Source organism: Schistocerca serialis, chromosome 3, assembly GCF_023864345.2.
Source record: "Schistocerca serialis cubense isolate TAMUIC-IGC-003099 chromosome 3, iqSchSeri2.2, whole genome shotgun sequence".
NCBI lineage: Eukaryota > Metazoa > Arthropoda > Insecta > Orthoptera > Acrididae > Schistocerca > Schistocerca serialis.
The window spans coordinates 135901588-135911903 of record NC_064640.1 but is presented as its reverse complement, the minus strand read 5'-3'; the positions used below and the strand labels follow the sequence as shown (position 1 = coordinate 135911903).

General features: G+C 40.2%; 1 non-coding gene across 1 annotated transcript; it reads right to left on the bottom strand.

The window, feature by feature from the left end:
* Window positions 1–9836: 9836 nt before the first annotated feature.
* Trnas-cga (transfer RNA serine (anticodon CGA)) lies at window positions 9837–9911 on the bottom strand. The gene has a single exon. It is a non-coding gene; the product is annotated as a tRNA-Ser (tRNA).
* Window positions 9912–10316: the final 405 nt, after the last annotated feature.

Below are 10316 nucleotides of genomic sequence, written 5' to 3'. Positions count from 1 at the left end.
TGACAGATGTGCCAGGCACCTGGTCAGGAGGAAAGAGTGTAAGTAGTTAGGTCGTCACAAAGCAGATATTAGCTGTACACAAATTTTGATGAAAAGAGAGAATTGTTGTTAGGTGAGGAAGATGAAGTGGTGAACAGTGACTAGTATCTCTTAATAGACATAGCTATTGATCCAATAATTATTGAATGTGTAATTGATTCAGGGGCTAGAGCCTCTCTGATTAGGGAGAGGATATTTTTAAAATGCCAAGCAAAGCTGGCATGGCCAATCCTCCTTGTACAGAAGTTTGAGATCTGTGGAGCTATACCCAGACTGGGTGTACATGACAGTCACATGCACTAACCAATATTTTCTTGGTGGTTCCAAGACTCTCAGTTGAGGCTGCATTGAGGGTGAACTTGTTTGAACACTACCTGTATCTCATAGATTTTAAAGAGAGGCGTGTGACCTTGTGTGTGGCAGGACTTTGAATCAGGCTTGATTTCACTGATGTCAACAGTGAGACTGCCAAGTTGAAGCCATACTGCAGTTAAGTGTAACCTTATGTATAGGACAAGCCAATGTTTTCCCCATTTCATTTTGTTAATTTGGTAATAATGTTTCATGCAGACTGACATTTTCCATATGTCCTAGTATGATGTGCTTTAAGCCTTGAATTATAGTCTTGAGTTACTGTATCATCTCAGGAATGGACAAATTTGATGAAGAGATACATAGTCATAATTAAGGAATAAGAAGGTATGTAATAAAGAAAGTGAATGCGATATTAATAAGGAAGGTGAATGCAAAGTTTTGAAACTGCGAGGTGAAATAGATGTTCTGTGTTGTATCAAGATGTTTGAAGTATTCCACATTCAGTTGGAGACGTAGATGATGACCTAACTGTAGTGTTCCACAAAAGATGTGAGGTTTATTGATGCCAGCTGCCAAGGCAGCACTGATTCTATTAATTAGGTTGGAGGATGTTGCTGGTCATGGGATGTGAGTGGCACCTGTTGCAAAGCATTGACCTATAGTCAGCACAAAAGATGAGTGGATGTAAGATTGTGGTGTCAAGTAAGTTACAGAAATTAAGCCAGATTAGTTAGTAGAGCTCGCGATCTTAGTTTGACATTTAACACATTTGATACCTTGTAAAGGGTTAGTTGTTTTGTAGAGGAATTTTAGCAATCCATCTGAATAATACAGAGCATGTAACATTACATGTGTGTAGACAAGCTATTCGGCCACCCAGCACTGGTACAAGGTAAGGTGAATTCATTGTATGGTTCAAAAGTGGTAGTACCAGGGCTCAGGGTGCACCATGGCCAGCCTGACTGGGTGACCGAGTCTGGCCAACCATGTGCAGAGATGAGCAGTGTAGCCAGAAATGGGGAAAATCCCAGTGCAGGGAATTTTGATGGCTGTTGCTTGCTTGGCCTTTGTGCAGGATATGCTCCAAGAAATGATGGTGTGGCTGACAAGCTGAAAGATGGCTTCTTACAGCTCTTCAAGAAGTCAATTATTAATGTAGACCTGATTGCGTTTGCAATCTCAGAAAATTTAGGGGCATCCAATGGCAGAACAATATTACAATATCTTTAAAACTACAGAAGTAAATATTTCACAGGGAATAAATGTTTTCACAATGAACCTCTGAATTACCAACTTTTAAAAAGTTCATGCACTTTCAGTATATGATATGTCATGTGATAGCATTGCACTATAGCTATCATCTCTGAAAACTATCTGATCTGTGTCTGCTTTATTTATTGATTTATGGCATCTTTACGTCTTTTCATTACAGAAATGTTTGTCAGGGCATCATATCCTCCACCACTATACAGTAAATGCATACGGAATGAATATCTCACAGTTTGTCATACTTGTGTATTTATTTAATGAACAGTTCACTATATTGCCAGTAACATTATTTAAATATTAATCACAATTGATGATAAAAAATCAAGGTAATTTAAGAAGTGGTCAATCACATGTGTTAGCTGACTCCACTTTTGTAAAAGAATGCCAAAATATGCTTCTGACAAGCAGGCCTAAATAATTGTTTAAACAATATTTAACGACAATCTGTCATCATTTATCAGGAGTCCACATATGCGTGGATACTTGCTTATTTACTTATGGATGAACCTTTATTTATATTTATTGTAAATGGTCTGAGTGTGACTGAATGTTTATAAAATTTCTTTATTTAAATATTGTTGTAATATATTAGTTTAGTCTGGGAAGTGATGAAGTTGAGTCAAATAATGTCTACAGAACATCAGAACGATGCAGTTTTGATGAGGATAACGTTCAGCCAATGGAAAAGCAATCAGGAGCAGAATTCTATAAGAGTCAAGAGGAGACTGGGGCTTTACACATGAAGAGCCCAAGGGAGCAATTCCATGATGCAATTCTGTGCTGGAAGAAGGCAGACCTGCCTATGGTAACATGGATTATTCACTCATTAAGGTGACAGGTTCTGGGCAGTGAACGGCCACTACCATACTTTGACTTCTGAAGGGACTTTATATTTTGAGAGGTCCGAATGTGCTCCAGAGAAGGACTCTAACTTTTTCTGCTTGTAGTGCAGAACTGAGGATAGGCAGAGTATGAGTTACTATTTTTTGTGTCATGGGTGATAATTGGTAAATCATCATGTTGAACTCTGAACTGTCTGAAGCTGGTGAATATTTTGTGTACTGTGATTATGAAGTGACCTTAGTTGTCATATACCCTTGATTACAGTTTAGTTTGGGAATTTTGCTATCATTCTCATAATGTTCTCAATGTAACTTTTCTGCATTTGATAATGGTATTTTCTATCTGTATTTTTACTGAATATCATAGCACCACTTCTCATTTATTTGAGATGCCCTTTCTTGAGTAAACATTATTCAACATAATTCTCTGTTGTCTACATAAATACAGATGTTAGAATAGAATCCTTGTTATTCAATTATTCATTTAAGTGTTGTTTTGCATTTTTGTGTATTTTACTAACTTACAATTCTAACCAATCCGTAGATTACTGGACTGCAGGGCCACAGCTACAGGTTATTATTCACAGTGAATTAGCTGCGGCACATGAAAGCAGATATGTGCATCTTGACCCTATGACTACATTGAGATATTATCTTAAACAGAGCCAAACATACCCCAAGTACCTAAAGTACAAGTAACTACAGAGGAAGATGTAACTGGTTTGCTCATACGGGATGCTGTTTAGAAGAGCAATTACACCAGCAGTAACTGTTGGGTACTGACATAAGCTAACATAGGCTGGCAATGACTAGATTGTATTGAATGCAGTCTAAGAGTGTCATTGGACTACTAAAGCTGATGTGAAGTAAGGAAATAATTATTACTATGGAGACACCAAGATGCCTGAACAGTCAGAATGAATGATTACAAAAACAGTGGGTACTTTAAGTACAGATAAAATCAGGTATGGGTATTTCAAATTATAACTCTGTGATGCATTTGGTTTGCTTGTAAAATAACATTCTATGTGTGTGTTATCATTAGTGTGTGTTTCACGGGAAGGACTATGAATCAGAGGAGTACACCGGCGCTATGAAGGGAGTAATCCATTGTTGCAATGCTTTGTAAAGTCCACACATTGATGAACATTATAAGCTGTTGGAAGAAGATATATAAGTTCATCAACTGTAAAAAACTTATTAACATGTAAGACATAATTTGATATACATTTTTCATGTTCAATTATTTTTGTAAATATTGCTTGGTGTTTTTTGTTATTTCCAAATGATCAGTTTCACTAATCTTGCTGTCATCATCAGATCATTGGAAAGTTCTAATAAACATACATACATGCCACCCCGACAATGAGAACACTTTCCACTGATAGGAAATGACACCACATTGGCTTGTCAAACACTGCTGCCATACGCAGCTTGCTCACTCACTTTTTTCTGTGCTTGGGCCACAACAGCATTTTCCATGTGTTCAGTTCCACTCCTGGGCACACAGTTTGTCCAATGGATAATTTACACAGGGTAACAATTATTTAACTACATGAAAAAAATGTAAATTAGTTACAAACTACGGCATGCACACACCTTATTAAACATGTAAACATCACTACAGATATTCAGATTTAGGTTATGACATGTTTGATATGCCTGCCATAATTGGTGGTGATGCGGCTCAGAAGAATACCAAATTCTACATAACCTGCTGCAGTATAGGAACATTGATGCTGTCTATGACCTCCTGAATGGCTGTTTTCAGCTCAGAAATGGGTTGGGGCTATTGCTGTATACATTGTCATTAATATAAATATAATCCCACAAAAAGGAGTCGCATATGTTCAGATCCGGAGAATACAGTGGCCAATCAAGGCCCATGCCAATGGCCTCTTGGTACACTAGAGCCAGAATGCGGTTCCCAAAGTGCTCCTCCAGACATGAAACACTCTCCTGCTTTGATGGGGTTGAGCTCCATCTTGCATGAATGACATCTTGTGGAAATCAGGGTCACTTTGGATAATGGGGATGAAATCGTCTTCTGAAACCTTCACGTACCATTCAGTAGTCACCATGCCATCAAGGAATATTGCACCGATTATTCTGCGACTGGACATTGCGTACCACACAGTGACCTGTTGAGGGTGAAGAGACTTCTCGATCACAAAACGTGGATTCTCAGTCCCCCAAATGTGCCAATTTCGCTTATTGACAAACCACAATAAGTGAAAGTAGGCTTTATCGCTAAACCAAACAATAATGTGCATAATAATTCCCATCATACTTCATGGGCAACAATGCAGTTTGGACATTCTAATGCAAACTGTCCAGGAGTTATGATGATTCTATTTCACATAGTTCAATAATTGTCATCCTGTATGTTTTTTTTGTTTGTCTGACAAGCCAACATGGTGTCATTTCCTGTGAGTGGAAAGTGTTCTCATTGTAGGGTGGCATGTATGCAGGTTAATAAGAATTTTCTGAAGATCTGATGATGATAGCAAGAATCTGTCAAAACTGGTCATTGAGAAATATAATAAAAATACCAAGCAATATTGGCTGCGGAATTTTCCCTATTCACTAAATCTTATCTGTAAAATTGTAGTTATTCATGTTCCCCACATCCCACTAAATGAATGCTAAGCTAGTTCCCATGTTCACGTAAGGTACATACTACACAAATATTTAGAGCACTTTCTCACACTTGCGCATTGAACTTATTCTGTATGCAGACAGATTGGGTACACTGCTTCCCATGCACTTACATGTGCACTGCACGTGTCTTTGTCTATAAAAAAGGGTACATTTGCAACAGTTAAAAGTGTTCAGTTTTATGGTATGCAGTGCACACGTCCTTTCCATAAGAAAGGATGCACTTACATTAGGGTAAAATATGACCACCAAGCACTGTCCAGACTCAACGCCAAACAGTATGCTGTGGTGCCATAGCCTGTTGCAGCCTGGCGTGGCACTGTAGTAGTGAGACAAAGACATTCGAGATGGAGGATCCAACATGGCAGCCATAGATGTGGCAACACTGCAATGACGTCATGGTGAGAAGTTCAAAATTTGGCGAGAAAATAGGTCAATTAGGCTACCTCCATGAACCTAAATCCAACACCCCGACCCCCTCCCCCACCTCCCCCAATCCCCTCCCTCCCCCATATAGAAATTGGTAGGAAAAGGACTCAGTCTGTGCTGGGCTACTGGATAAGAGGGATGTAAATCTTTGTTTTGTATGCAGTGTGGCACATTGTTTATTTAAACAATTTGAGTTGTCATTGATCAAGCACTTGATAGTAGCTCCATCCAGCATGTTCACCTAGAGGTCTGGAGTCCGGCTGACCTACTTCACAACACCACCACCAGATGATGCTGTTGACCCTCCCCTCCCCCTCCTCTGATGCAATCCAAGATGACAGCCCAGGGAAAAAATGCGAGAAATTCACTCAATGTGTATCTAGCTGATGGACTGGGAGAACCTCATGACGGTAGGCTAATATAGTGTGCACAAGGCATTGTTTAAACAATTTGCTTAAGCATATTGTTTATTTATTTCTGAAATTGCAATACGCCTCGAAATTGATGCTGGTGTTTTAAACAATTTACTGTTAGATGATGTTAAACAACTGCACTATTTTCTTTTATTCTGATAATAAAAGGAACCACGTAGTTAAACTGTCACAGATCACACTAAACATATCTGAAAGCCTTTCTTACATGTGCTCCTAGCACCAAAGTTGCATCCACTGGAAGAAGCCATGTGCCAGGCTCACAGTGTTGGCCACCAGCCACTGGCCACCAGGAACCACAGGATGGCCACACTAAGCACATCCTGTCACGCTGGAAATATCCACGGCCTTCCTCCTCATCCCCGGTGCACTTTCATTCTTTGTGGCATACAGATACCCCATTTCACTAAACACGAACAGCTTCAGAAGTTATTAAATCTGGTTATAAGTAATATGTGGAATATTGTCACATACATATCTTGAAGATGTCAAAGGAACTACTCACATAAAAAAAAGTTTTGCGTCACCCCCATTCCCAGAATTCCTGAAGATAGATGTTGACTGTGGATATTGTATCACAGACACAGTCCTTTTGACTGTTCAGAGATGTCACTAAACCCACGCAAAGATGTAAACAACCATGCATAAGCAGGCCTATTAAATGGAGGGGATCCGACAGCTGATCAGTCACTCTACCACGAAGGAGGTACACGGCTTGTGTTGTCTGTAAGTCAATCATGCCTAGATGGTCAATACCACAGTTTGATTGTGTCTGCATTGTTTCTTTGTGATAGGAATGGCTCTCAACAAGGGAAGCGTCCAGGCATTTCGGGGTGAACCAAAGTGATGTTGTTCGCACATGGAGGATATACAGAGAGACACAAACTGTCGATGACATGCCTTGCTCAGGCCGCCCAAGGGCTACAACTGCAGTGGATGACTGCCACCGAGGGATTATGGCTTGGATGAACCTTGACAGTAATGTCACCATGTTGAATAATACTTTTTGTGCAGCCACAGAATGTCGTGTTACGAATCAAACTGTTTGCAATAGGCTGCATGATGTGCAACTTCACTCCCGACATCCATGGCGAGGTCCATCTTTGCAACCAAGACACCATGCAGCGCAGTACTGATGGGCCCAACAACATGCCGAATCGACCGCTCAGGATTGGCATCACGTTGTCTTTGCCAATGAGTGTGACATATGCCTTCAACCAGACAATCGTCGGAGACATATTTTGAGGCAATCCTTCCATGCTGAACGCCTTAGACACACTGTCCAGCGAGTGTAGCAAGGTGGAGGTTCCCTGCTGTTTTGGGGTAGCATTATGTAGGGCCAACGCACATGGCTGGTGCTCATGGAAGGCTCCATAACGGCTATACGATAAGTGAATGCCATCCTCCAACCAACAGTGCAACTATATTGGCAGCATATTGGCGAGGCATTTGTTTTCATGGACGACAATTCGCGCTGCCGTCGTGCACTTCTTGTGAATGTCTTCCTTCAGGATAATGACATTGCTCGACTAGAGTAGCCACCATGTTCTCCCTATGGAACGTGCCTGGGATAGATTGAAAAGGGCTGTTTATGGACGACATGACCCACCAACCACTCTGAGGGACGCCGAATCACTGTTGAGGAGTGGGAAAATCTGGACCAACAGTTCCTTGATGAACTTGTGGATAATATGCCACGAAAAATACAGGCATGCATCAGTGCAAGAGGACATGCTACTGGGTATTTGAGGTACCAGTGTGTACAGCAATCTGGACCACCACCTCTGAAGGTCTCACTGTATGGTGGTACAGCATGCAATTCATATTTAGCTGGAAGAATGTAGAAGGTTGAAATTAAGAAGCAAATAGTCTGCAAAAATCAGCAGAGTACTCTAACTATGGAAGTATCAAGAATGGTTTCAGACAGGGTTCAGTCTTGTGTCCCTGATCGTTCTTAATATATATTAATGACTTGCCACAACATATTCATGAAGGCTAGTTCTTTTTGCTGATGATACAAGTATATGAATCACACCCAACAAACAAGAATCAGCTGAAGAAATTGTAAATAATGTCTTTCAGAAAATTATTTAAGTGTTCCTCTGCAAATAGACTCTCAGTAAATTTTGAGAAAACACAGTTTATATAATTCTGTACAGTAAATGGCATAACACCACTGATAAATATAGACTTTGATCAGAAGTCTGTTGCTAAGGCAGAATATTCAAAATTTCCGCCTGTGTGTGCATTGATGAGAAATTGAACGGGAAGAAACACACTGATGATCCGCTGAAACGTTTAGGTTCAACTACTTATGCCATCAGTGTTACTGCAAATTTTGGTGATAAACATACCAGTAAACGACCCTGCTATGCCTATTTTCATTCACTGCTTTCATATGGTATAGAATTTTGAGGTAATTCATCATTAAGAGAAAAAGTATTCATTGCATGAAAGTGTGCAATCAGAATAATAGATGGAGCCCACCCAAGATCACCTTGCAGACATTTGTTTAAGGAATTTGGGATATTCTCAGTATCTTTGCAATACATATATTCACTTATGAAATTTGTTATTAATAGCCCCTCCCAGTTCAAAAATAATACTGAAGTGCATAGCTACAACACTAGAAGAGAGGATGATCTTCACTGTTTTGGGTTAATGCAGTAAATTTATTCACAATAAGCACAGTCAGCTGTAGAATGGAATGATGACAATGAAAATTTTTGCTGGACCGGAACTCGAACCCGGATTTCTTGCTTACTGCAAGCAGTCACCTTACCATTCGGCTATCTGTGCATGATTCACGGCCAGCCCCAAACTTCCATATGTCATCAGCCATGCATCTATGACCTGTACTCATACATTCCATACAGGTCAGACATTGTACTTGAAAGTCACTTGTCCAGTATATGATATTGCAGTGCCTGTGTTATTCTGATTATGATGCAATGTTCCTTTGGACATGCATGCATGCATGCACTGTTGCGACTACAGTCCTCATGAAATGCATTAAATGTATTCACAATTGTGAATAATGAGACAACCATCAGGTGATGAATGGAATCACGACAATGAAAATTTGTGCCAGACTGGGACTCGACTGCATGGCTGATAACATAAGGAAGTTTGAGTCTGGCCGTGCATGCCCAAAGGAACCTTGCATCATAATCAGAATAACACAGGCACTGCAATATCATATTCTGTGTTAAATTTGACTTTGGCACAGAAACAGGTGAATTCTGCTGCCACAAAAATCTTTAGTCATTTGCAAAATAGCATTAAAAGTCTGACAGATAGCCAACCAACATTTAAAAAAAAAATTAAAAGAATTTATGAATGATAACTCCTTCTACTCAACAGATGAATTTTTAGACATGAATTGGTAACTGTAATAGAAAAAAAAATAATTATATTCCATATCATTATGAAATGTCATATTCATAATCTATGGAACAAGTATTAATGTAATGTAATGCAATCATCATGAATTTTGACATCATAGGACTGCACTCATTTTCCTAGGTTAAGATCTTTATTCTGATCCCATAAGCTGCACTCGTATTCCACAGCTCTGCCATATTGATTTTTAATTTCACACCGGCAGGACAACATGCCATCTTGGATCTTTTTAGTTTCAAGCCATTTTAGGCTTAGGACAACTACCGTACTTCCTCAGTGATGTCACAGGTGTGGGGAGAAAACTTGGAGAAAATATGGATTTGTTTTTTAATTTACCACCATTTCATTTATAGAACATCTGGCCTCTGTCAGAGGGGATGGTGGAGGGTGAGAAGTATGGCAACAATGCGTAACATCATCAATGGTGAAACTTCCTGGCAGATTAAAACAGTGTGCCGGACCGAGACTCGAACTCGGGACCTTTGCCTTTCGCGGGCAAGTGCTCTACCAACTGAGCTACCCAGGCACGACTCACGCCCCGTCCTCACAGCTTTACTTCTGCCAGTACCTCGTAGGAGATAGGGTACTGGCAGAAGTAGAGCTGTGAGGATGGGGCGTGAGTTGTGCTTGGGTAGCTCAGTTGGTAGAGCACTTACCCACAAAAGGCAAAGGTCCCGAGTTCGAGTCTCGGTCCGGCAAACAGTTTTAATCTGCTAGGAAGTTTCATATCAGAGCACACTCCGCTGCAGAGTGAAAATCTAATTCTGGATCATCAATGGTGTTATAAGGGGGGGGGGGGGGAAGGGGAGAGAGTAAGGGGGAAATATGGCAACAATGCAGCATGCACTTGAACCTGCATAGCTATACAGTGGTCAGCAACTAGTCTTCCATTCTACTAACACTATCTGATAAATCATTTAATTACATTGCT